The 25,000-nt window shown below is 42.6% G+C and overlaps 1 long non-coding RNA gene across 1 annotated transcript in view; it reads left to right on the forward strand.

The window, feature by feature from the left end:
* The first annotated feature begins 475 nt into the window (after positions 1–475).
* Positions 476–25,000, forward strand: part of LOC116096180 — a 39,154-nt gene continuing 14,629 nt past the window's right edge. Inside the window, exon 1 of the long non-coding RNA XR_004120878.1 lies at positions 476–1,264. This is a non-coding gene — a long non-coding RNA (uncharacterized LOC116096180). The remainder of the gene's footprint in view (positions 1,265–25,000) is intronic.

Below are 25,000 nucleotides of genomic sequence, written 5' to 3' on the forward strand. Positions count from 1 at the left end.
CTCCAGTCCTCGCACTCCTGACCACCGTGCCCTCCCCCCCCAGCGGACCTGAAAGAACCAGTGACTTTTCCTTCCCCAAGTGGAAGTTACCCACATCAAGCATTTCACAACGACACATCAAGAAAAGTAGGCAGGTTCAAGTCAACCATGAAATGGTCACTTTTTAACCCCGTCCTGTCCTCATTAGGGAAATGCTCAAACACAGTCCGTTTTCAAAAAGCGCTCTTAATGAGGCGAGCTTGCCAAGTCTACCAGCTGCAGCCCCTGTAAACCAAGAGCCCGGTGAAGAAAGGCGCAGGGGGTGGGGAGGCGGGGAGGGCGGCGGGTCTAGGAGGACAGGTAAAGTCAGGGAAACTGTGAGAACCAGGGCGAGTTAACCCTTTAGGGCACGCGCCACGGGGAGCGGCCTCCGTGCCCGCGCTCGGCAAATCCTCTAGTTAGCGTTCTGGCAACGTTAATTTCCTTTGTACCGGTCATTTCTTCTTCTTGAAAAGCTGGGATAAAGTTGACAGTCTTTATAGATGAAAGGAGGTGACAGTCGGGGTTAATCCAAATAAATACTCACTTCTCTCATAAATTTTAGGCAACCTCATCTTAACTTTTAAAAGACGGGAAGGAAAGAAGAAAAAAAAAAAACGAACAATCCCAAAGCATCACTTTGTACTGAGCTGCATCCCTTTTCTCACCCTCACTAGAATCTGCGGGAGGGGGGGGGGGCGGGGACGCTCCACTGATAATACCAGCTTTAACTACTGGAGTTTCCCTTTGAACAAATATTCAATTTAACTGGAGTTAATTTACCATAAAAGACATTCCCCTTGGCACGAATGCACTCATGTCCTTGAACACACCTCTTTGAATGCCTGGACTCTTAACAGAAGCCATTATTTCGGGGTCTCTTTAAAAATCCAGCGCCCATCTCTCTGCTTCCCTCCCTTTCTCCCTCCCTCCCTCCTCACTACACCACCCCCAGCGAAATCCTGGCACCCAGAGAGCACTCTTTTTCAGCCACAGCCCAGAAACAGCCGTTGTCCCCTGGCAAAAGAGGCCCAGTGCTGAGCCCTGGGCAAGTGTCTCCAGACATCCCTACCTTTTCTCCCTTTTATTAGTCTTCTTTCCCAACAGAACCCATTTCCTTTGCCACTAAAACTAGGTTGCATCCAAAAGTTTCTCACAAGCTTAAAAAAGAAAAATTGACACCATTATACAGAAGAATTCACAAAAGCTGCAGAGCGCCAGGGCAGAGAAGCAGCGACAGACACAGGTAAGAACCCAGAGAGCCCAAGATTCCAGGCCTCCCAGGCCCATCCCTGAGAGGCCTGGCTCTCTCTCAGGTGTCCCATGTCTGTGTTTGTACAGTGCTGATGATGGCTGTGGTACATACATGCTGATGGCCATAGGGGATGCTTTGTAGTTTGGGGTTTTGATTTGTTTCCAAGGAAAAAAGAAACGGAAGAAGCAATAACAGTGTGGTGAGGAAAACCAAAAAGGAGCAAAGACTGAACAATAGATATCCGGGAAAGAAGGGCTTGGGGGGGGGGGGGGGGGGCGCTGGGTGTGGAAGGCTTTGACTTTCAGACCTTGGAGTCAGAGTCAGGAAGGCTGACACTCCATGGGCCTCAAGCTCTGCTGCCTGCCTACAGTTCAGGTCACTGTAGGCCTTCCCAGGAAGAACCCTAAGAGAATGCCCCTGGGAAATCTGACCTCCTGGAACCTTTGCTTTCTCTGGCTTCCCTTAGCACTTGTCAGCCACCTATGCTTTGAGAAACACCCATCTTTTTAAATTCAAGTAGAAGGATAGAAAGGATAACTTATAAAGTATCAATGTTTTATAAAAGTAGGTTTCAAGTCCGCTCTGCAGAAAAGTTTCTGATGCTGTCAAAATGAGCCAAAAAAAAAAAAAAAAAAAAAACAGACTTTGGCCCTTGCTTCCCCTAAACCCTCTGTTCTCCTTTCTTGCTTTGGGGGCCATGAAAGGCTGCCTACATTAATCTCAAAACCTGCCTGTGAAGTGCTCTCTCAACAACAGGGAGATCTGTTGCCATATTCCTAATGATCTCCTTGGACTATTCTCTGCTGCCACATTAGGGGAAATTGTCCTTTCTGACAGAAAGTTTATTGAATTCTAAAAGAAAAGTCGGGGCTTCTAATGGGTTTTCAAAATCTAACTATACATTTAAAAATACACATTGCCACCCAGTCTGAGTCTTTCTCTGGTCTCTAGAGAGGAGTTTGATAGCTCAAGCATCTCCTGATACTGATTTGTTTTGTTTCTTTAATCTTTCTTCTTTTTAAAGAAACTGCAGAGACAGATTGCAAAGGCTGGGCAAATTCAAGTAAGGTTTCTCCCAGCTTAACAAAGCTATCATTTCCAATGTATACCACGACTTTTATTTTTTATCTCTTGCGTGTGATTTCTAGGGAGGTTCAACAACCCCATTGCTGCATGGCCAGTATCAATGTTTAAAAACTCAGTACAAAAGAGACAGGTGACCTTCTGACCCCAGGAAGCAAGCTTGCAGAACTGCAGGTGTCCACTGTGTCATACCCAGGGACTTTTCTTTCCTCCAAAGATAGCCTGGAAAACATAGATTTATATCCACTAGTCACAACACCAAAACCCTCCCCCAAAAAATGCATATATAAGCAGCCAGCAAGTGCTTAGACTGCCTGTGCATGATAGGAACTGCAGAATCATGCCCAGCTCTCTGAGCCCTTAAACTACTACTGTCAAATTAGGGGAGCAATTTTTCCCCACTAGAGAATTCACAACTGGTTAGTTCTCCTACCTACTGCCAGTCCTCTGCTTTTCCACCAAAATGAATAAATAGCCTTGGACTTTTCTTCCCTCCTCTGAGAGCTGTTTAGTCTCCCCCGAGGACAAAACTAAATGAGAAAAAATGACGCTGTTAATAACGCCGCTGCTGAAATGCCTGTACTTAACTATTAAGAAGAAACCCCACTAAGCATGTCTACATCTGGGACACCTCCGTGGCAGGCTACCACTGTAAATGGGAACAAGGACCAGTCCAAAGGCCTCCGTGAAGGTTCACTGGTCACAATTTCTCCGCAGAGATGAATCCAGCACAAGAGATTCCCAAGTTTGAAATCATTCGGTCCTGGGTTACAGAGTCAGCAGCTGCCCCTGAAACTTTTGTCTGATTTATTTTAAAGTTTCAAAATTTCTGACACAGTTGCCTGCCTCTGTGCACAGAACAGAGGTTACACACACAGTGGTGTCTTCTCTGCTGACACTGCAGTCTTAACTTTTTCAAAATAGATTCTCTTTAAAGTAAAACCATCCATCCTTTTATCTGGATGAGTAAACTTGCAGCTCGTCTGTATATGCTGTGACCTATAAAGACACAGACATTCAGAAAGGTCTGTCTAAAACACCCAAGTAGTCTTTACACTGTAATATTAGAGGTGGCCACAAGCCATCTTAAACCTCTGTATCCCCTTTTCTGGTTCTCCTTTGAAAAGCTGCTGTTCTATTTCAAAATCAAAATAATGCACAATAAGGGGATTTCTACACTTACATTTCAAATGAAAATGTAAGAAGTAAAAAGAGAACGTTAACAAGTGGGCCTAAACAAAGAATATATTCAGAAACAAACAAAATCTCTGAATGTATCTGAACCATTTAGGAACACAGCAAGCTAGTAAATTTCAAAGAAATGAACACTGTCAGGCTCCGTGATGCCACACAAGTCAACAAAGTTACAGATGTGTGTGACATCACATCCACTCAAAATTATGTTACTGCTCTCAGTCTGACCATATTAAAACTAACCGGATGCCTATGCTGTCTAAAGAATAAAAGGAATTTATTCTGCACATCAAACAATGAATCTGTCACCATTTATTGTATGAAACACTCAGCTAATCAATTTCCTGTTAAAATAGCTTTCAACAATACTCGGCTTTAAAATTCATCAGGGCCAGTAAAAACCTTTGCCCAGTACAGAAGAATGCAGCCCTGACCACGGATGATAATTACCATTCTAATACTTTTATTACCCAAGCGTTTTTTTTTCCTGTGCTCCCCATCACTAGACAGGAATCTCCAGTATATTGTATCAGTGAGTTAGAGTGTTTGACCTTTGACCACATATGATTTAATAGGGACTTTGCAGCTCTGGCGCTCTCTCTATCCCTCATACCATTAAATAAAAACATTAAACCTCAGATGTAAAACTGGAAACCACAACGTTTTTGCGTTTCACAACCCTTTGCAGTTTTTACTTAAGCTGCCCAAAGGTCAGCCTCCTAGCTTCACAACAGTGAATGCACCGGGAAGTCACTCATTCTGATTTTGATTAAATCTCCAGCCCCCCCCCCCCGCCACCCCCACCATGCACACATGCACACTGCTTATTTGCACGTGCATTCTTTCTAACCGCAGAAGCATGCGTGTATGACTTTCTGGACTTATTCCACTCTAGGGCTGATTTAAATGTCTGTTTGAATATGGGTTCAAAAGTTAACGCCCCCCCCAACTCCCGTTGGAAGTTATAGTTACAAAAGGGTGCTATAAGGCCCCGTTCAAAGAAAGTCAGTCAATCTTGTGTATTTTGGCGCCTTTTCCCTGCCACCTACTGTACTTGAGGGGGTAAGGAAAACCTGGAGATCTTGTCTGTCCTGTCTCAAGTTCAATGGCAGTTCTTCCAACCAGGAGGGGAAGATGGCCATGTTCACAACCCTAATAATAATTCAGATCACGCCACCCCAGCATCTTGTGTCAAAGTCGAAACTGGTTTCCCCGCCCCCTTCAACCTGAAAGCTGCCAAGTCTTCACACAGTCCGCATTCAACCACAACTTAATGGATGGGATATTGTGCATTAAAATGTGTCCCAGACTCACTGTCGAAGAGGACAAGGGAGAAGGCAGACCCACAGACAAGCACATACAGATTTAGGCAGAGGGGGATCTTAGGCTAGGACAGAAACCAGTGGGGTGGGAAAAAGACACATTAACAGGAGCAGGAAGAAATCCATCATAATCCTTTTTTTTTTAAAAAAAAAGAGTTGGGGGTGCTGGAGGGAGAAGAGCTAAAATTCCTTACAGAAACAGGGTGTGGACTGATGAGTGAGCTAAACTTTAGAGAGACGCCAATTTTAAAAGCTCTTAACACATCTGTGGGAGCTAAGTAAAACTTTTTGCATTTGAAACCGCATTTTAAATAAGAATATAGAACAAAACAGTACCTTACAGTGAAGTAACTTGCTTTCATTAAAAAAATTAAAATTAAAAAGAAATGGACTATATGGGCAGCTAACTTGATTTATAATCCCCCCCAACAGCAAAGGGAAGAGAGGAGTAGAGCCAGAACGCGAATGGCTGGGGTGGGGTGGGGGATTTGCTGGATTCCACACTGTTTGGATTTAGTATAATGCGCTGATCCCCGCCATAAGTGTGCTAAAGTTGCCAACGCTTAGAAAATACGTATTTACGTTAGTTCTGAAAATTCAACACCATCGTTCAATCTTTAAAAATATGGCCTTGAGAAAAGGAGTAAAAGAGTCGCTTTACACACAGGGACAGAAAATAAATTGAGTGCGTGGGGTTAGGCGGGAGGTTGCAAAGGACGAACAAGAAATGCAAACGAGCGGTCATTTGAAAGCCACATACCATCGCACTCCACTAAATAAAACAGTCTGTATAGAACCCTGGGCCGCTGACTTTGCGTGTCTCAGGTAGAAATTTGTGGTTGTTTTTATGTCTCTTTTTGTGTTTAGAGGGGTTTTTGTTTGTTTGTTCTTGGGGGGGGTCGTTAGTTTTTTGTTTTTTTTTTTTTAAGCAATCCCGACTTAGTCTGATACTGTTTAAAATTATTTCTGCACGGTCACACTTCCTGGCCCAAGAAGAAAAGCAGGTTAAGGTAAAGTCTGGAAGCAGGCGAAACGCAGCTCCCGTTGCTCTTCCGGGCAGAAGACTCTCGGCCAACTCCCACGCCGTACAGTGTGAGTGTGTGTGTGTGTATGTGTGTGCGCGTGTGCAGTGTGTGTGTGTGTGCGCGCGTGCAGTGTATGTGTGTGTGAGAGTGTGTATGTGTGTGTGTGTGTGTGTGTGTGTGTGTGTGTGTGTGTGTGTGAGTGTGTGTGTGCACGTACGTGCGTGCGTGCGTGCGTGCTCCAGGGCGCACGGTCTCGCGCGGGCCTCGCCGTGCTGGGATTGGCCTGGTCGCACCGCCCGGGCCTCCCGCCCCGCGGCCCTGCCCCGCCCCGCCGGCTAGGGCGCGGGAAGCCGCCCTTTGCTTCCGCCCGGCGGCGGGAAGGCGCGCGGGGGGTGGAGCCACGGGAGGGCGGGGCCTTGCCGCGGTGGGCGTGGCGCCACTGAGTAGTGGAGCAGCGGGCAGTACCCCTGCCGGCGCCACTGGCTGTGGTTCCTTGCGGTTTCCCGCCACGTGGCCGCTGATGCTGCCCGGGCCTCGCTGGTTTCGGTGCAGACAGGGATCGAGAGGCCCCTCGCTCCACGACCTTTGCTTTTAAGCGCTCGGACTTAGGTGTGCTTAGACGGTGTGAGACATTGGTAGAGATGGGCAGTAATAGGTGGGAGAGAAAGCAGAGAACACCAACCCCACCCCCATCCCCTGTATCCAGAGGACATCGGATAGTGCATTAACGTTCACAAATAAACCTGTTTTAATTCATAGTTTAGAAAGTTAAATATATGGAGCGAGGAATGCGTGGATTTAAAGTAATCCAATTATTTTCATCTTAAGTATGCTTCTGTACTTGCATGGTCAACACTTAAGGATTAAGCAAAGTCGGTATAAAATTGTGCTTGAAAATGCAATGCTTAAATGGTAAAAAATATAACATTTGCCCTAAATGCACTTAGTTACTAACCCACATGTGTTTGGAGATTTTATTACAGGGATCATAATTATGTAATTGCTCAACTGGCAACAATAGCTTCAAATAGCCTCTAAAAACCCTGTTCAATTATGTGATTACTAGTGAGACTAAAAACACTCCCAATGAATTGTTCTTTATCTCTAAACGTGAACTTGTCGGTATTTCGATCTCATTTATGTTTACTTTAAAGTTCTGATGAACTTAAACAGTTAAGGTTTGCAATCCCTACAAAATAGAACTGTAAATTAAGAAGACATTTGCCCTCATTACAAAAAAAGTCCCCTTCCCATACTCATATAAGCGTATATGGATGGAGTTTGTCTGTTCATGTGTGATACACATACCAATTTTCAGTGCTAAGATTATTGATCCAAAGAAAAGATGTGTTACTCAATTAAATTTTAGAAAATGCACCAATAAAAATGGGCTGTTAGCTGCAAGCTTAACAATTCCCTATGTCCCCTCCTAAACACCAACACAGTGATGTCTATGTATCTATAGCTACATAATTTTTAGGAAGAAAGATGAACAACTAGCAAAGAGGGCAGGATGCATGTGTTATCATCACCAACACACTCAGCTCAAACTTCGGAGGGAAATTTTTCCTTTCAAGGTCTTACTCCTTGCTAAGTGATTGTAACCACCTAGCAGCCTGGCCATAATTTACAGGCCGTCAACTTAAGTGTGCTACAAACAAATTGCCGAGCATTCTAGGATTGACTGATAGTAGTTTTATGGTCAGAGGTCTGGTCTGTGGAACACAGACTGGTCCATGAAGCATTTCAGACCAAATATACAATGTGAAAAAATTCAGAGCTAAATGCAAAATTCTAGAAAGCAGTGGAGAGGGTGTTTTAGACAGGCAGTGTTGCCACCACTCTTCCACGTGTGTCACAGGAGATATCTTAGCATCTATTGCCTGCAAAGAAGAAACATAGCCTCCAGTTTTGTTTAGGAAATATCTTAACAAAAGAAAGAAAAAAAAAGGAAACAAATGAAGGGGGAGAGATGCTCCCCACTCTCGCTATGACACAGTAGGATTCAGAGCTGGTATCACCTGTCAGTAGATTTCTTCCTAAGTGTATTCTTTAGTGATAAAATGTACCCGTGCATGTCATGTTCAGACTTTTGTAGATTATCTTTTTCTGTTGGCATGTCATCCTTTCTTTCCACATTTGACTGTTATAAGAATACGTGTTCCTGCGCCGATCACTCTTCGGCCTGTCAAATATGCATACAGCGTCATGAGATGATGCTCCAAGTTTGTAAAATAAGGAGATAAATTTTCAAGTATGTCGTACAGAAATTTGTCCTACGGATTTGTATTCACCTCAATATATTGTCAATCCTTCAAATGGCAAGTGATCATCATCTTTGATCTATATTGCTGATTTTCTGGGTTTATATTTTGCAACAAATATCAGAAGTACAAATTAGGAATGTTTTAGTGTTTCTTATAATGATCTTAACTGAAAACCTTTCTAAGAATATAATTAAGATTTAATATCTTCTTGTATTCAGTTTTAAGAAATTGTAACTACTGATTTTTTTTTAAAAAAAAAAATCACTGTCCAATAGCCAATGCTTCTTGATCATTTTGGATATAGGGACCATCTCACTAAAAATGCAGACAATTTATTCCGTAGAACTTACTGGACTCTTCTGGCAAGTTCTCTTCTGGTTCTTCCTAAAGCCAAATAACTGGTAATGCAGTTTCTGTATGTTTTCTTCAAACTAAGAAGTTTTTAATGTGCTAGCAACATCTGTGTGTTTATCCCTGAAAATAATTGCTAATTATTTCTCAAAGCCATGCATTATTACAGAGCTTTATGTCATAATTGAAGTAATTCCTCTGCCCCATCTAAACCAGTAATTTTCAGTCATTGCTCCAGAGGTGTTTATCTTGTCTTCTCTATTTCCCAAAAATGTAGGAAGCATATTTTCATTACTTTATATTAGTGAAGGGGACATTCTAATGTATTATATTATTATATTTAGTCTTCTGTTTCACCAGAAATTATTGGAATTTAATGTATATAATAAAGTTAGTAGAATATTTAAAATACTTATATCAAACAACATAATTTTATAAACAAGTGGATAACTATTTGGAATTTATGTAAAATCTTAAAAATATACACTGTAGTTGTTATTGCCTATAGGCAATAGTTTCAATTACTTCTTTGTTATTTAAAATTATTTAGAAAGACTTAGACCTGAACATTTACAAAGTACCAAATTTGAGCATTTAGTTGGAGTTAGTAGGCAGGAGCTGTCTGTCCAGATCTTATCAAGGAGAATGCCTATGGCGTGTACTGCCCTGTGAAAGGGAAAAAAACAACATTTCCGTTTTAGTTTTTATTGTTTATGGCAACCTCTAGTTATAACCCATTATGCCTCTTCTAAAGACACTGGTTTAAAACAGTGTCATTCACACAAGAAATAGTTACTCATCATTTAGAGTTATATCTGCAAAGATCTTTAAGAGATTTCCATAGAGGCTCTTGAAGCGAAGTTGAAACTCCACAATACCCAGGACACACAGAGTCATTTTGTAGCCACGGAGAGTGTGGGTACAAAAATAAATATCTACGTGCAATATTCTTTCTTCCACTGACTGCACGCTGCACCTGTGCACACATAGATCTGATGACATCTGCTTACACAATAAATCTCAAGTGGTTTGTGGTGTCATCGCAAACCTGAGATAGTGGTATGGCTCACAGCCTTACTTACTAACCTCAGCCTATGGCCTTGTTAAATTTCACAGGCTAAACAGAGACCAACTAAGACTCATTCCACACACTTCAAGAGCAGGTTAAGGCGGTTAAAAAAAAAAAACCCTATAAATTATGACTCAATATGGGAAAAATCTGCTTTCAGATTCAACAGTGGTAAATCAATGTGTTCTGGCTTCAAAACAAATGTATGGCAATTGTTAAGAATTCTCTATTTAAAGTATCCATCATTTCTTAACCTACTTGTGTTTTTAAGATTTCCTTCTAAACGCAAAATATATGCAATTAAATATTCATCTCTTACTTATGCTCTCATAGAACGAGAATTTTAACCATCAAAATGTCCAGAAGAAGAGGGAATAGATTTGAATCAGTTTCACTGCAATGATGATCAAACTGAGTATAGAAAAACCAAATGCTTTCTTAAAAATTTTTCAGAATATTCTATGACATATGCAAAGTTTCTGAGACAACTAAATTACTAAGGTATTTTTGATTGTTTTTTTTTTTCCATAAAAAAAAAAACAGAATTGTCTGACAATCCAAATACTAATGCAGAGTAAAGCAACAAGACACCAGGAAATGCTAGACATTCCGTTATTTTTCAGTATCAGCCTGGCCAAGAACTATCCTGTTTTCTGGACAGTGGGCCACTTACAGTTAAGTCAGCATCAAATCCCTTATATCTACATCTTGTAGTTAGTTATCCCCAATGTCACAGATTCCTAGTGTCATTTCTAAGAGCATGCTGGTCTTTTAAATTGTCCATTGCTTAGTAATATCAATAATCACACTCTGTGTCTTGATTCCGTAGCTCAGAAAAGTGTAGTTGCAGACCAGGAGTAAGCCTAGGAAGGACTGGAAGTCTTTCTGTGGGCATGACCTTCCTGCTAGCACTGGCCCAGTCCTTGCTAAGCACTGGTGTAAGTGGAGGGGCATGCTTTGGAGTGTCTCTGCATTTATGATACAAAGGGCTTTGTGTGAATATTCTCTTCCAAATTTGTTTAGAAAAGAGTCAAGTCCACATGGGGTCTCCTGAAAACCTTCACATTGACTTGTTAAAGAATAACCCATGGTTTTCTGCTCACTTTGCAGGCAGTTGGTGTGGGTTTGTAGAATGAAAACAGTCTTAATAGAAACCAAAGACAAGTTTAAGTAGGGGCAATAAGTCAGCTGCTCTTCCTATCCGCACCCCCTCCCCTGGTCCAGTGAAACAAAACCAAATCCTCTCCTAATATATTCAGAAGCCAAACCAATAACATTGGGAAGTTTTTTATACCACTAGACAAAGTGTTGTGAGAACTGGTTTGTTTTGTTATTGGTTTATTTTTATTTTTTTATAGACAATGGGAGAGAAGGAACAGAGAGAAGCAGTGTGAAGTGGTAAACTTCAGCACACGGGCTAACCAACTGTGTGACTAGTGGTGGCTGCTTCCTCCAACTAAGGCTTTCATGATGATCCACAATAAATACAGGGTCAGGGAGAAATCCAAGCTATAAAAACACTTTGTTTATTTCTCCTTCAATCTTTCTAATCCCACCCTGCATTACTTTTCTTATTGCTTTTACCATTGTGTTAAAAAAAAATAGTATTTACAGTATTTTGGGCTGCTTGCCCCCTCCTCTCTCTCTTGCTCTTGAACTTGCCTTCCTGCTCCTTCTCTGTCCTCTTCCCCAGTCCCCCATCTCCTCCTCCTCTCTCCATGTGCTCATGGCCAGCCTCTACTTCCCTTCTTTTCTTTTCTCTTCTCTCCTCTCCTCTCCTCCCCTCCCTTCCCCTCCCCTCCCTTCCCCTCCCCTCCCTTCCCCCTTCTCTGCCTTTCTCTGCCTCTACTACCCTCTTAACTCCCCTCCCCATGCCCTGAATAAACTTTATTCTATACTTTTTTAAAAATAAATAGTATTTTTAAAACAAGAATAGAGACACTTTGCATGAATAAGCAACAAGATTTTAGAAAGCATCCAATTATAATGTTATAACATAAAAACTGTTTCATTTGGGCATATTACCAACAGGTACTTTTATGGGTAGTATTTGCTGTTTACAAACGTAAGGTGGACAGAATTTTGTAACTTTTCCATTCAGCCTTCTGTTTGCATTGTTGAGACTAGTGTATGCTTACAAAAAAAAATAATAATAACACACAGAAGCTAGCAAAAAGTTTCGAGACTTCTAAAGAAGAGAATAAGAAAGAGAAGCACCGACTCCTCCAAGGCATAGGGGGGTGGGGTGGGTTGCTGTTGTTAGAAGTTAATCGTTAAAGTTTAAAATAAAGCCTGGAGATTTGACATAAAAATCTAAACATACATTATCCTTGAAAAGGGGATGATGAATATAGTTCTGGACCAGTACTGCCCAGACCAACAGTCCGGAGCAGAATGTCTGTTGGCTCAGTGACTAGACTTTTTCTCCTTAGTTCCCATTGCTCCTCGTTCAATTACAGTGTCTCACTTTCCTTCTGTAGATGACAATCCAAGAGCTACCTGCCTAGCTTGTGGCTGCTAAGCTGGTTAGTAAAACAGTGCCAGGATCACAGAAGAGAGCCCCTCACCTTGAGCAGCTGTTCATGATCAGGGGCTGTGGGCACGTGGGTCCTAAGAACTAATGTGCAGCCCCACCAGAATGATCGTGGCCACAAGCTACTTCACAGCAAGTGCCCAAGGGTGTCACTTACCACCTCTCCAGCTCCTGATCATAACTAATAGTAAATTTTCATAGACACATGACCCCAAGAATGGTGGCTTGCATACAGTAGGGCCTTTTACTAACAACTGAAGAGCAGAAGTGAATGAGGACGGTCACTCAATGGGGATGATCTACATCTCCTTTAAGGGATTCAGAAAGCACCCAGTGAAAAAATTAACTACGTAGTAACAATTCTGTCATAAAGAAACTAATAGGACAACATTCTTATTATAGACAATCCCTATCCAAGAAAATATAAAAAGCCCATCTCTCCACAGAAGGTTTTCTGAGCTCTAAACCAGGACACGTGGTACAACCAAGAACTTGTTAAAATGAACTTAGGATTTGAAGAATTTTACAGGTTTTTTTGTTTGTTTGTTTGTTTCAAGTTGCTCAGCAATAGTTTAGTAAATGGATAAAAATCAGCTTTGGTGACAATCACTGCCACCTTGTAGCCACAATTAAAGCATCCCCTACAGTCCACATTTGCTTGTAGGGTTGTTCAGAAGGGAGGCCCACTTTCTGCATGTTGGTCCCCAATGTCCTCCAGTAGACCTGAGGATATACAAGCAACATCAGGAGCCAACTATAAATAATTGAGAAGCTCATATATTATGGATACCCTGGGGCTATGGTTACCTTCTTGGCCTGTACAGGGCAGTTCTATGTGCCATCAAGCTCTTGGCAGAGCAGTCTCAGTGGCCCATGCTGCTGCAGTCTAAACACTGTACTGCAGCCAGCTCAGACCCTATGCACCCTTTCCCTGTGGCCCGAATAGGCAGGCTTATTAGGGAGTACTTTAAGTAATGCCTACAAACTGATCTTTTCCTCCTCCGTGGTCCCTTTAGGCCAACAGCAGCACCTTCAATAAGCAAGGGCTCCCTAGGGCAATGGTTTCCTCAATTGACTTGAAAGGAGTATAATTACCATCTTCTCCGGTCTAGCCCCCTCCCCGGCCCCCCCCCCCCGTGCCCGCTCTGTGCTGGGTAGACTTTGATTATTTCAGCTCTTTCCAAGGTGAGGACTGGGGCTTGGAGAAGGTAGCTACCCTACTGCAGGTCACTTCTATCAGCTAGGTCTGATGAAATGATGAACATGACAGGGGCAGCCTGCAAGATGGTCACCACTGGGGGTTGGGTGACCCGGATCTGTAGTGCTTTCAGAAGCTGTGTACACATGCCTTGGAGAGAACTTATCACTCTTCTTTTGAAATTATCTTTAGGACCCCAGGCACATTCCTTCAAACACTATCAATGGGGTAGATCTTCCTTCTTAGAATGTGGATTTGGGTTTTGGATATAGACATGATTCGTTCATTACCCTGTAGTGTTTAAGGAACTTATCCAGCTGGGTAAACCTGTTTGGTGCTAAAACAAACATGATACAATGTAACAAGATTTTTATTTCATTCTCTAGTATGGTTTGAAGTAAGAGAATAAGGCTTACCAATTAGACTCAGAGGCCCTGGCAGTTAGGGGATTCAGATTCTGTCCTAGCTACCGAAGCTATGTGATTCTGGATAAGGTTTGTCATAGTTCTTCGCCATAGTCTCTGATCCTCAAACACAACACAACAATAGAATGTTTTTTCCTTAGTGTGGTGGCTTAGGGATCAAGCGTTTAACAACTATGAGAATGACCAGACCATAGACTGCAAGACCAGGGCCTGTGGGCCCAGTGGGGCCAGCAAAGAGCTATCATCTGCCGTAGTAGTAAGTGGGGGTCCCACTAGAGCCTTGACCACACGGGCCTGAATTGGAAGGAGCCTGTGCTGTGGTCAAAAGTCAGTCAGCGGGCAGACCGTTTGTTATCACTCCCAGGGCACCTTTGGGAAGGTAAGATGGTTAACAGCGTCTTGAGCAAGTGCCCTTTGTAAACCAGTTTAGTGTGTCTGCCCCACATCAGGCTTTGTGCTCAGTGGCAGAATGGTGGACTGCAAACAGGAACAGTATCCAAAGCTGGGGTTAGTGATGACATAAAACGGTCGGGCTGCATGATAAGAACTATGACAGTCTCAGAAGTACTGACACAATGCTGGTCACCAATTGCAAAGGACGTTTCTAGGAGACAAAGGAATACCTGCTATATCTGGAAGACATTCTATGGACAAAAAAAAACATGATACCCTTGTGTAGCATAAAGAGGCCTGGGATGGGGAGGGCATGGGATGGAGAATACAGATATAGCCAATAGAAATATGGAGTGTGTGCCCTTGTTCTGGGATCATTGACTACCCAAGCTGTTTAGTTGGGTCAGGAACATGACCTGAAAATTCTGGAAACCTGGCAAAAAGATGTTTAGCAAAAGAAGGGACATGGGACTGTGCAGCTCTTCCAAAACAGAGTGGATCAAAGGTCATAAGGAAGAATGGGGGGAGCTGGAGCAGCAATCCGGAAGTGTCCCTTCAGCCACACTGCTTTCTAAGAGTGCTCCCTCTCACCTTAGAACTCAGAACCCTCTGCATCTAATTCTCCTGGAAATCCAGTTCCCAGTGTTGGCTCCATTGTACCAATGCAGAAAACTGTGATAAAGAAAGTAGATTTCTCAGCCAACAGCTTGTGTCTGTGGCAAGAGATGAACTAACACTGGACAGTCCTAGAATGTTGCCTCTTACTACAGTGAAACCTTTCTTCACCACCATGTGACAGGTCCCCTTCTGCCCGCCAACCATCCACCACAGCAACTTGGGTAAGCTTTGAAATCTCCGTTTTCTTTAGGACCTACAAGTCCCTGACTGGGCAGGAGAGTTGCCAGTAGCCTTGTATAACCTGGCCAAATAGATAGCTAGCAGATCAGAGCTACACACACACACACACACACACACACACAAAAGAAATAGAGAGAGAGAGAGAGAGAGAGAGAGGTGAAGAGAGAGAAAGAGAGAGACACATACAGAGACAGAGACAGCAAGAGACAAAGACCCACAGAGACAGAGAGAGATACAGAGAGGCAGAGAAAGACAGGGAGGCAGGGAGACAGAGACAGACTTGGTCAAAGTCTTTGGAGCCTTAAAGGTTAAGACTCCCTGGGTGACTGCCTTTGTCTCCCACTTCTGTACCTCAACATCAAGATAATGGGGCAAGGAAGATAGTTCAGTCCATACAGTGCTTGCCTTGTAAGTTCGATCTCCATGACCCTATATTAAGACTTAAAAAGCCAGGCTCTGTGCCTGCTGCTTATAATTCCAGTTCTGGGGAGGTGAAGTTAGACAGATGCCTGCCTGTTGGCTACTCTAGCTAACTTGGTGAGTTCCAGGCCAATAACTTCTAAAAGGGGAGGGGGGAAAGTAAATAGTAATGATGAGTGGCACCCAGAGTTGTCCTCTAGGACACACACATGTTCAAGAGCACATGTACACAACATGAGCATGAACACACACACACACACAGGAGGTGGGGGTAGGGAGAAGTAGGACTATAGCAGGCCTGCAATCCCAGCAATTCCAATTCAGGAGGCTGAGACAGGAGAACTGCAAACTCAAGGCTTGCCTGTATTGCAGAATAAGATTAAAGCCACCATGAACAACATAGATCCAGTTTCTATAGAAGGAGCTCAAGGTTGGCTGGAAATACAACTATTCACTAGAGTATTTGCCTTTCATGTACTGAGCCCTAGGTTCAATTGCCTATACCATAATAAATGGATGGATGGATAGTTGGGTGGATGGATGAGTGGATGGATGAATGGGTGGATGGATGGATGATGGATGGATGGGTGGGTGGATGGGTGGATGGATGGATGGATGATGGATAGGTGGACTGAATGTGTTAGTGGGTAAATACTAGACTGTTGTTAGTAGATAAATACTAGACTGTTGTTTTGCAGTCGTGCAGGAGAACACTATAAAGCATGGAGGAATCCTGTTCTGTGTAATGTGCACAGTGGAGGTGGTGAGAGCATTGCTGGGGGTGGGGCCTATCCAGTTCTCATTATCCACGCTAAGAAAAAAAAAACAAAAAAAAAACCACAGAGTAAGTGGCACAAGCTAGCCTGGGCTACATAAGCAGACCTTGTCAAGAATCAGAGAAAAGGAGAAAAGGAAACAACAAAATAGAAGATTGCTGGTGATCCAGAAACCACTTCCTGCTCTCTAAAAATTGCTACACTCAACTTTCTCCTTATTTCTAATAACGCAAACACACACACCCTGCTTTTAAAGTAACATATAAAGGAAAGCATGGAATGGCTCCCTTTTATGTCTGAATTAACGCATTCAGCATTTTATGTGAGACTCCCTCCTGCTGTTGCTGATAACAGATCCCTCCCACCCCGCAACCATGTATGTGAAATTCTATTGTATATGTGTTGTTTTATACTCGACGGCCTCTGGATCATTTTCAATATGGGGCCAATATCTATAACCATGGTGTGAACCTTATCCTGCAAGTTTTCTAGTGTGTGAGCGCGTGTGTTCTCTTAGGGCATAAACCTATGTGCAGAATTTTGGGGTTTGGAGTTTGCCAGCAAGCTTTGCTAGAGATAATGCTGAATAGATTTACAAAATGCCTGAACTCACACTCCTGGCAGCAGCCTATGAGTTCGAATTTCTTTCCATTTTCATCAACACATTTAAAAAACAAGGCAAAAAACAAACAAACAAACAAAAAACTGGTATAGAGTAAGCTGGCAGTGTATTGTGAATTTTCAGTTTTCAAATGACTATAGAGGTTTAGTTAGTATTTAATCTGCTTTTTGTCCAGTTAGATGACCTCTTGATCATATCTACTTAAATAGTTAGCCTTGGTTGGTTAGTTCTTCTGTTTCTTTCTTATTGACTTGTGGCTATTCTGTGTATTGTAGACCCAAGCCCTTTGCTGGTCGAATATCGAGTAGGTTTATTTCTCTTCCCTTACAGAGATGTAGAATTTCACACTCTCAATGTCACCGTTTGCCTTTTCTTAGAAAAAGCATATTGCAATGGTGTAAGGAGCACACACTAAGCTGCACATACTTCAATGGGCTGGTAAGTTTTCACATCAGCTTCCATTCCTTCCATGGAGGCCCTGCCCCTGCAATGCATATGAGTGCTCTGTCTTCATGCAGATGAGAAAATCAGATCCCATTACAGATGGCTATCAGCCATCATGTGCTGGGAATTGAACTCATGTCCTCTAGAATATCAGCCAGTGCTCTTAACCACTGAGCCATCTCTCCAGCCCCTGGTTTTTTGTTTGTTTGTTTGGTTGGTTTGGTTTTTTTTAGTCATAATATTTTGGTGTTTTGGATGAATGAATCATGCAGCATGTACTCCTGAGTTTTTTATTTGTTTATTGTTGTTTTTTTTTTGTTCCTTGTTTCCTGTTTACTTATCAACATTATTGTGTGCATCTGTAATATTTATTATTCAGTGGTTTTGCACTGTATAATAGAAAACAGATAATCTGGTGAATGGTCACTGGATTGTGTCTACTTTTTGAATATCATAAAATGGCAATTTGGGTATTTATCCAAATTTATGCTCTCAGTTCTTTTGGGAATACCTGGGTACAGGGCTGGTCTCTTTTTGTCTGAAATGTAATGGTATTTTCTCATAGTGAGTGATTGTGCCCGTGTGTGTCACTTCAGCCTGCTGTGAGTGAAGTTCCTGTTTCTCTACATGCTCACCAACACTTATTATGCTCAAACCCCTTGCTCCTTTTCTTCTACTTCTCTCTCTTCCTCTCTCTCTCTCTCTCTCTCTCTCTGTCTCTGTCTCTCTCTGTCTCTCTCTGTCTCTCTGTCTCTCTCTCTCTGTGTCTCTCTGTCTCTGTCTCTGTCTCTCTCTCTCTCTCTTCCTTCCTTCCTTTCTTTCTTCTTATTAGATAGCTATTACAGTGAGTATGCAGCATGTCCCATTATCTTCTTGGCGAACAGTGTGGACATGGTGTTGTGTACATCTTTGTGTCTCTATAGCATCCTGGCTGAGGCATCTGTCTGTCTATGTTCTTTTTGTGTGCGTTCTCATTGTTGAATTTTACTGTTTTATACTGTGTCTTCAAAGCCTTTGCCACATATCTGATTTTCAATATTTTCTGAGTTTGTGACTTTTGTTTTCAGTCTCTTAAGATTGCCTTTTGTAGAGCAGATTTTTTAAAAATTTGATGAAGTCAAAATTATGGATTGTGCTTTTGGTTTCTATCTAAGGCAATTTGCCTAATCTAACAACACGAAGAATTTTCTCCATAAATTTTCTTTTAGAATTTTTATAATTTAATATTTTACATTGAAATCTAGATTTCATTTGAGTGAGATTTTGTATCTAGTACAAGATATGACTTGAAATGTGTAACTATTCATATGGCTTCCCAGTTGTTCAGCACCATCGTTGAAAAGACTCTTTCCCACTCACAGTCTTTATATATCCATCCAAGTCCAGATGCCTGTGTGCACATGGGCCCAGCTTTTGTATTCCTCTGAACCACTGATAACTTTTGCGAGTTGGTTCTTCCTATCTACTTATGTTCCAGGAGCTAGACGTCCACTTGCCAGCCTGGTGACAAGTGCCCTTACTCTGATTCTGTCTTTCAATGAACCATTCTGATGGGTTTTGCTGTTGTTTGTTTTTGATGGAATTTCTACAAGAAATCTGGAATTCACTTGGGCAGACGCTCTTACAACTCGCATCCAGAAAGAACACTTGTACACTTTAGCTCCTTTGGCTTGGAGGACTGCATGGTCTTTGTTGCTCGATGGTTTTTAAATACCTGATGCCCAAAGGCAATGTGAGTGTAAGCAGTGTCAGCCAAATGGTGTCATCAACTATTATAGTAAAGTGACAACTGCTGAGAAACAGCTTTTTGGGAAAAGACATTAGACTGGGTTTGGGGGTGGGCAGGAGAGCACAGGTGGAAGGAGCTGCCTGCTCATAGCTACAATGGAAGTCACTATGCATTATACCTGGTATGTGGCAGGTACCACTATGCTCTGATAAACTAAGATGCTTCAAATTTCTTGACCAGGGATCAATAAGTCTTTGCTGTGAAGGGCCATTGTATTAGGCAGAGCCAACCTTCATGAGCATGTGCAGTGTCATTGTATAGAGCCCTGGCTGAGCCTATGTTGGGTCTGTATTAGCTGCAGAAAGCCTTGCTTAAATGGTCCCATGTTACTTGGCTGAGTAGTCATGCCTGGATGGTCTGTTAGGTGAATGTGTTGAGGGGGTTCATGTGGGTTGACTCCTCTGCTCGTATCATAATGGAAACTCTTGAGAGGTTTTAGCTTTCTTTTGTTAAGGAGCCCTGAGTCTTCATGTTAAAGAACTTTATAAACACTGTGTGTGCAAAGCTTACGTAGTGCAAGTCTACTGCTCTGCCAGCGCTCTACAGAGGAAGCGGGGCAGTGTGGCGATGTCTCAATACAGTTCTATTTCTGGACATGGAAAACTGAATTTCATATAGTGTTAGTACATCATATAACATTGTTAACCCTTTATTTTTGTTTTATTCTCAAACATTTAATACTAAATAAAATTTATAAAGCTTTCAAACCATCTAACCAGTAGGTTATATTAAAACTGTAGGTGCAAATTCACTTTCCCTGCCCCAGGGATATCATGTGCAGCAGGTAACATGTGCATGAAGTTTATAGCAGAATTTTTCATAAATGTTCCATAGGAGAAAATCAAAATTCCCTCAATGGTACAATGGATAAATATGGTAGAGTTTACTTACACACAACATATGGTTGGAAGAAGTGAGCCATGAAAGAAAACATGCAGCATGATTTTATTCATCTATAGTCAAAAAAGAGACAGAAATTTTGAAACCACAAAGAACAAAAGCCAGGAGGTGACCATAAGAGGATCCCTTGTGCTGGCCTCCAGGAGAAGGAGGGGACAGGGAGAGCCTTCCCGTCAAGGAAGCGTTGATTGTTAATGACTTTGGTGTTTTCTCTGAATTAATTCTTTGAATTATATGATTAATATTTTTATTCAGAAATGTTCATTCCTTATACGTTTCTAGTTTCTAAACCTACGTTGGCATATGAAGCCTCATTGGAGTATGGAGGCTCACAACAAGGCACGTGTTTCTGATGTCCTAAGATTCCTGAGGCGACTGGGGGACCTTTGGCATCCATCTGGCCCTGGGCTTTGCATTTCTCAAGAATGGTCTTGGCTTTTCTACATTGAACTGTTTTTCTTTTCACTTTACTTTTGTCTCAGACACCAGTACTCTCTGCCAAACTCCCTCAAGGTCAGATTCACATTATTTTAGGTTCCATTGTGTTGAAGCCTTTCTCGTTTGGAAAGTCTATTTTTCTTAATTTCAAAATGTAATTATAAATAATTCAATCATTTGGACTGGGTGAAGGATGTCTATTTTGGCCACTTTCCCTTTGTCCTCTGCTCTCCAGGGCCCTTTCTCTTCTTTACACTTTTACCTTCTGGCTCTCTATGTGTGGTTCTGTGTTGCCATTATTCTAGGCAGGGGTGAGCTGAGAGAAATGTAAACAGATTTGTGGTTGAAGGGGACCTGGATGGAAGAATGGAACAACTGGCCTTTGAATTTCTACCCAGCCTATGGCCTCCCTGTGTTCACAGCCAGTGGCCAAAGCTCTCTGGCTTTTCTGAGTTCTTTAAGAAGTGTGAGAGGGGAGCAAGTGCTAGGGACAGTCACTAAGAATTAGACACACAAGGATGCTATGTAACACATCCAAGCTCAGCACTCTGTTGCTCTGTACCTGTGGAAAGCACAAACAGGCATGAGTTTGTTCTTCTCTTCCCTTTCTTCCTCTCCATCCTCCTCCTTCCTTCATCCCCCCACCATTTCCTCTTGCTTTCATTCTTTCTGAGCTTCTGCAAGAGTTTCTCTCTATCCTCATGGGTCACCTCCATTCTGAGCAATTGCCTGAAGGGAGAAAAAGATAGTAAGCAGGTTGGAGATGGGGACAATCATTGGTGAGAGGATTTTGTCCTTGAGACAAGGAACTCCTCATTTGCTTATGAGTCTTAGTCTGGTCAGATCTAGAAATCCAAGACGATAAACCTACAGAGACCCAAGCTACATGGAAATTTAGGACTAAGACTCACTTCTGAACAGACCACTTTGAATCCTGTCTGTAAACACTGGGTGTCTGTCTGTCTGTCTGTCTGTCTTTCTGTCTATCTCAGGGGTTGTTTGTGACCCCAGGGCCTCCCATAGTTCTAGAGGCTAGCCTCAAACTCACTATGTTACCAAGTCTGATCTTGAACTCCTGATCCTCCTACGTCCATCTCGCTGGTGCTAAGATTACAGGCTTGTGTTACCATATCCAGATTAAAATGTTGGATGCAGTCACTGTTATTGTTCTTGTGGTTATTACTGTTTTGTAGGACCATGCCAGCATGTGCAGCAGAAGTTCTAAGACTATTAACTGCCTCATTTGCCAAATTCACACCAAGTTACAAATGGTAGAGATGGTTGTTTCTTCTGGCGTTTCCCAGTGTCCCCTGTCATTTTCCCCTATAAACATTTCACTCTGCTTTTTCCAGAATAAACATCATTATAATTGCTTCTTGTTCACATCTCTGATATCCCCATGGCTCTTGCCACTCTCACTGGTAGATGCAACACCTCTGAATTTACTACCATCTGCAAATATCATTAGCTATTGTTTATTCCCTCTCCCACACTATTAATGAAGATGTTAATTAAGACCAGAACGAACACTGACCCCAGCAGCAATCCACTAGACACTTATCCAACTGGATAAACTTCTGTTAGTCATTACCCACTGCTCATAGACATTACCACCCCTCCATTCTCTTCATCTGCTCATTTGCAAGGGACTGGGAGAGAGAATTAAGGGAGCCCAGAATTATTTAAAAATCATCACTCTGATACTTAGGGTCTGGGAAAGGGATTCAGTAGAGCAGCCGAAGAGTAGATGTCAGTCCTGGCTATGAATAAGTGAGCCAGCCTCCAAAAATATTTGGTAATTGCCTAGCTGGGCTTCTCGGTTTCCAAGAATTTAGCAAATTGAGCTAAGGCTGGAGCACAGCAGGACAGATGACAGAGTCCTCACAGCAGACGCTTCTTTTTACACTGAAAAAAAAAAATCTGAGCCCCAAAATGTCAAGTGATTTGTCCAAGGTCACAACACAAGTTAGGTATGGCACCTGAGTTGGAACTTTGGGCTTATTTTTCAGACTCATGCCCAACATACTTCACAGAGATTGTGCTCTTAACATTTGCCTCTAAAGTCTCACACATGAACAGTGCAGAATCTACCAGCTGAATTTTTCTGTCTCCAGAGAACCATGTCCCATGGTAGGAATGAACTCATCATGTACTTCATAAAGAAGAGAGCATTGTAGACTATAACATACTGGTTTCCTGGCCTATAAATAAGTACATCTAACCCTCAAAAAGTGTTAAAGTCACTCAGGTAGAGGAAAATACACACACACACACACACACACACACACACACACACACACAACCACATTCCTAGAAATTCTTACTTAATTGCATTGAAGGGAAGCCCAGGTACTGTTTTTGTTTTGTTTGTAAGATTTATGTATTCTTTTTATATGTGTTAGTATTTCACCTGCATGTATGTATGTGTACTGTGTATGAGCAATATTCTTGGAGACCAGAAGAGGGCATCATATTCCCTGGATCCAGAGTTACAGATAGTTGCAAGCTTACTAATTGCTTGGGGAGGGTCTTACTCACTTAACCCACTGGACTCATTGAAGTAACAAATGCCTTCCTTCCTGCCACCATATAGCATGAAATCATATAGTAGATAAGGAACACAGGTCAACAAGAAAATAAGAAAATGGAATCTCAGATTTCTTCTTAAACAGGAGCCCAAAATAATACAATGGCAGGTTTGGGAAGGTTTCAGAAGATCTTAGCATCCAATGTCATATTCTGTGGTCTTTTCCATCTCGGGCAAAGAGTTCTAAACTAAGTGTCTACTAGCATTCACATCTGTCAGAACTGGGGAGCTAAAAAGCCCATACTTGATTGATTGATTGGACAGATCGTTGACAGCTCAGGGATGCTCGGGACATGGCAGCTGAAGTCTGCATATGGAAGTATTTCCAGGAAGAATGGACAAAGTGTACTTGTAGTTTACGGAAAGGTGGTACATGCATGTCAGAATGCCCAAATGGGGAAAACCACAAGCAAGTTCTCTCAGCTGCACCCTAAGTCATTGAGATCTGAGGACAGAGAAGCAAGAGCATGAGGTTGGGGACTTTGGGAAAGAAGCTGAGGGGATCATCCACTCTGCCAGCATCTCTGTCATCCTGTGCCTCTTCATGGCTGCTGAGGTTGTGATAAAACAGGAAACCCATACAGGAAGCCAGGAAGTGTGGACATGGAGGATCAGCAGAGCACACAATAAGGCCATGGAAAAAGGAAGTTGGAGGTGGGAACTTTCTCAGTGTGATTCTCCTTCCAGCCTGGAAATCAGAGGCTCCCGGTGGCTTCCAGGCTTGAGGAGGACTCCCTGCCATAGTCAGCCAGAAGGCCTCTGCCCATGAGTGCTTCCAGATGCACTGATGTGTGGAGCCCAGAACAACTCCAGAATCATTGCTGGCTAGGAATTGACTTCCCGGGAGGGGGAGGAATCAGTCATTTTGACACAGGTCAAAATACCAAGAAAACAGTATTCCCAACTGGGACTGTTATGGGCCAGCACAAGAGTTCATTAGAACACACTCCTCTCTGCTGTTCTCTCCTTAGACTTTCTGGCCAAAGGGCTCTGTTTAGCATGCTTCCAAGAGCAGGCCTCTGGAGCTGGCTAGAAGCATGCCCAGAGAGTGCTGGATAAGGGTCTCCCTCTTAACTTTAGAAAAGAAAGACCATTGAGAGGAGAGAATACAGTCTAATGATTCTAGGTGAGAACCCACGACCTCAGATGGCATTTGGGCACGGACAGAGTAGATTGCTGTATGGCCCACAGAGTTCAGACACTGAGTCAGGCAGCAGTGAGCTTCCCCTTAGGACATGAAAATCAGGCAATTTGGGAGACTTCTCCTTTGCTTATATAGCTTGGGGAGGAAGCCAGCAAAGGGAGAAAGGAGAGTGGAAGGAGCTGACGGAGGAAAGAAAGCCTTGTTCATGAGGCCTAATGTGTGCCAGGCTTGTATGTGGTGCATTCATGTATGAAAACCTCTCATCTTTAGAAAATCACCCTGGAGGACGCACATCAGCCTTCCTACACTTGCCTGACCAAGAAGCTGCCAGTTACACCCCTCCCTTCTCTTAAAAAAAAAAAAATCCACCAAATAAATACACATACATTTACATAAATATATCTGCACACACGTGTATGCATTTTTAAAGAATTGTTTCAGTGCCGCGCTTTACACATGCTCTGTCAGAGCTCTGTCACTGAGCTTAGGCTAACCCAGCCCTATGCTCTTGATACCATTAGTGTTTCTTCATGCTGCTGTCATCACCAAGCAACCAAACAGCAAGAGTGTGGGTTTTGTTGTTGTTGTTGTTGTTGTTTTTGCTGCTTCTGTTTTTAATACTCATTTAAGACTCAGTGATTTCTCTCCCTTCAGGAGGGTCCTGTCTATGTTCTTGTCTGTGTATTATTAAAAAGAGAAGGAAAGGAGTGGGGTAAGGCCAGGGGAAACAATTTTTCCTGGTTCTGTGTCCTGACCTCACAGTGCATGTGTGTGGTATGGGGTAGAGCGAGCACTTCCCTGGCCATGTTCTTCCTGACTGTGGAAGCTCTCGAGCTCTGCCTTACACATCTTCCAACAGTCAAGTCGCCCCCTCCCCACACACATATAT

The sequence above is a fragment of the Mastomys coucha genome, unplaced genomic scaffold (assembly GCF_008632895.1).
Source record: "Mastomys coucha isolate ucsf_1 unplaced genomic scaffold, UCSF_Mcou_1 pScaffold18, whole genome shotgun sequence".
In the NCBI taxonomy this organism is placed as follows: Eukaryota; Metazoa; Chordata; class Mammalia; order Rodentia; family Muridae; genus Mastomys; species Mastomys coucha.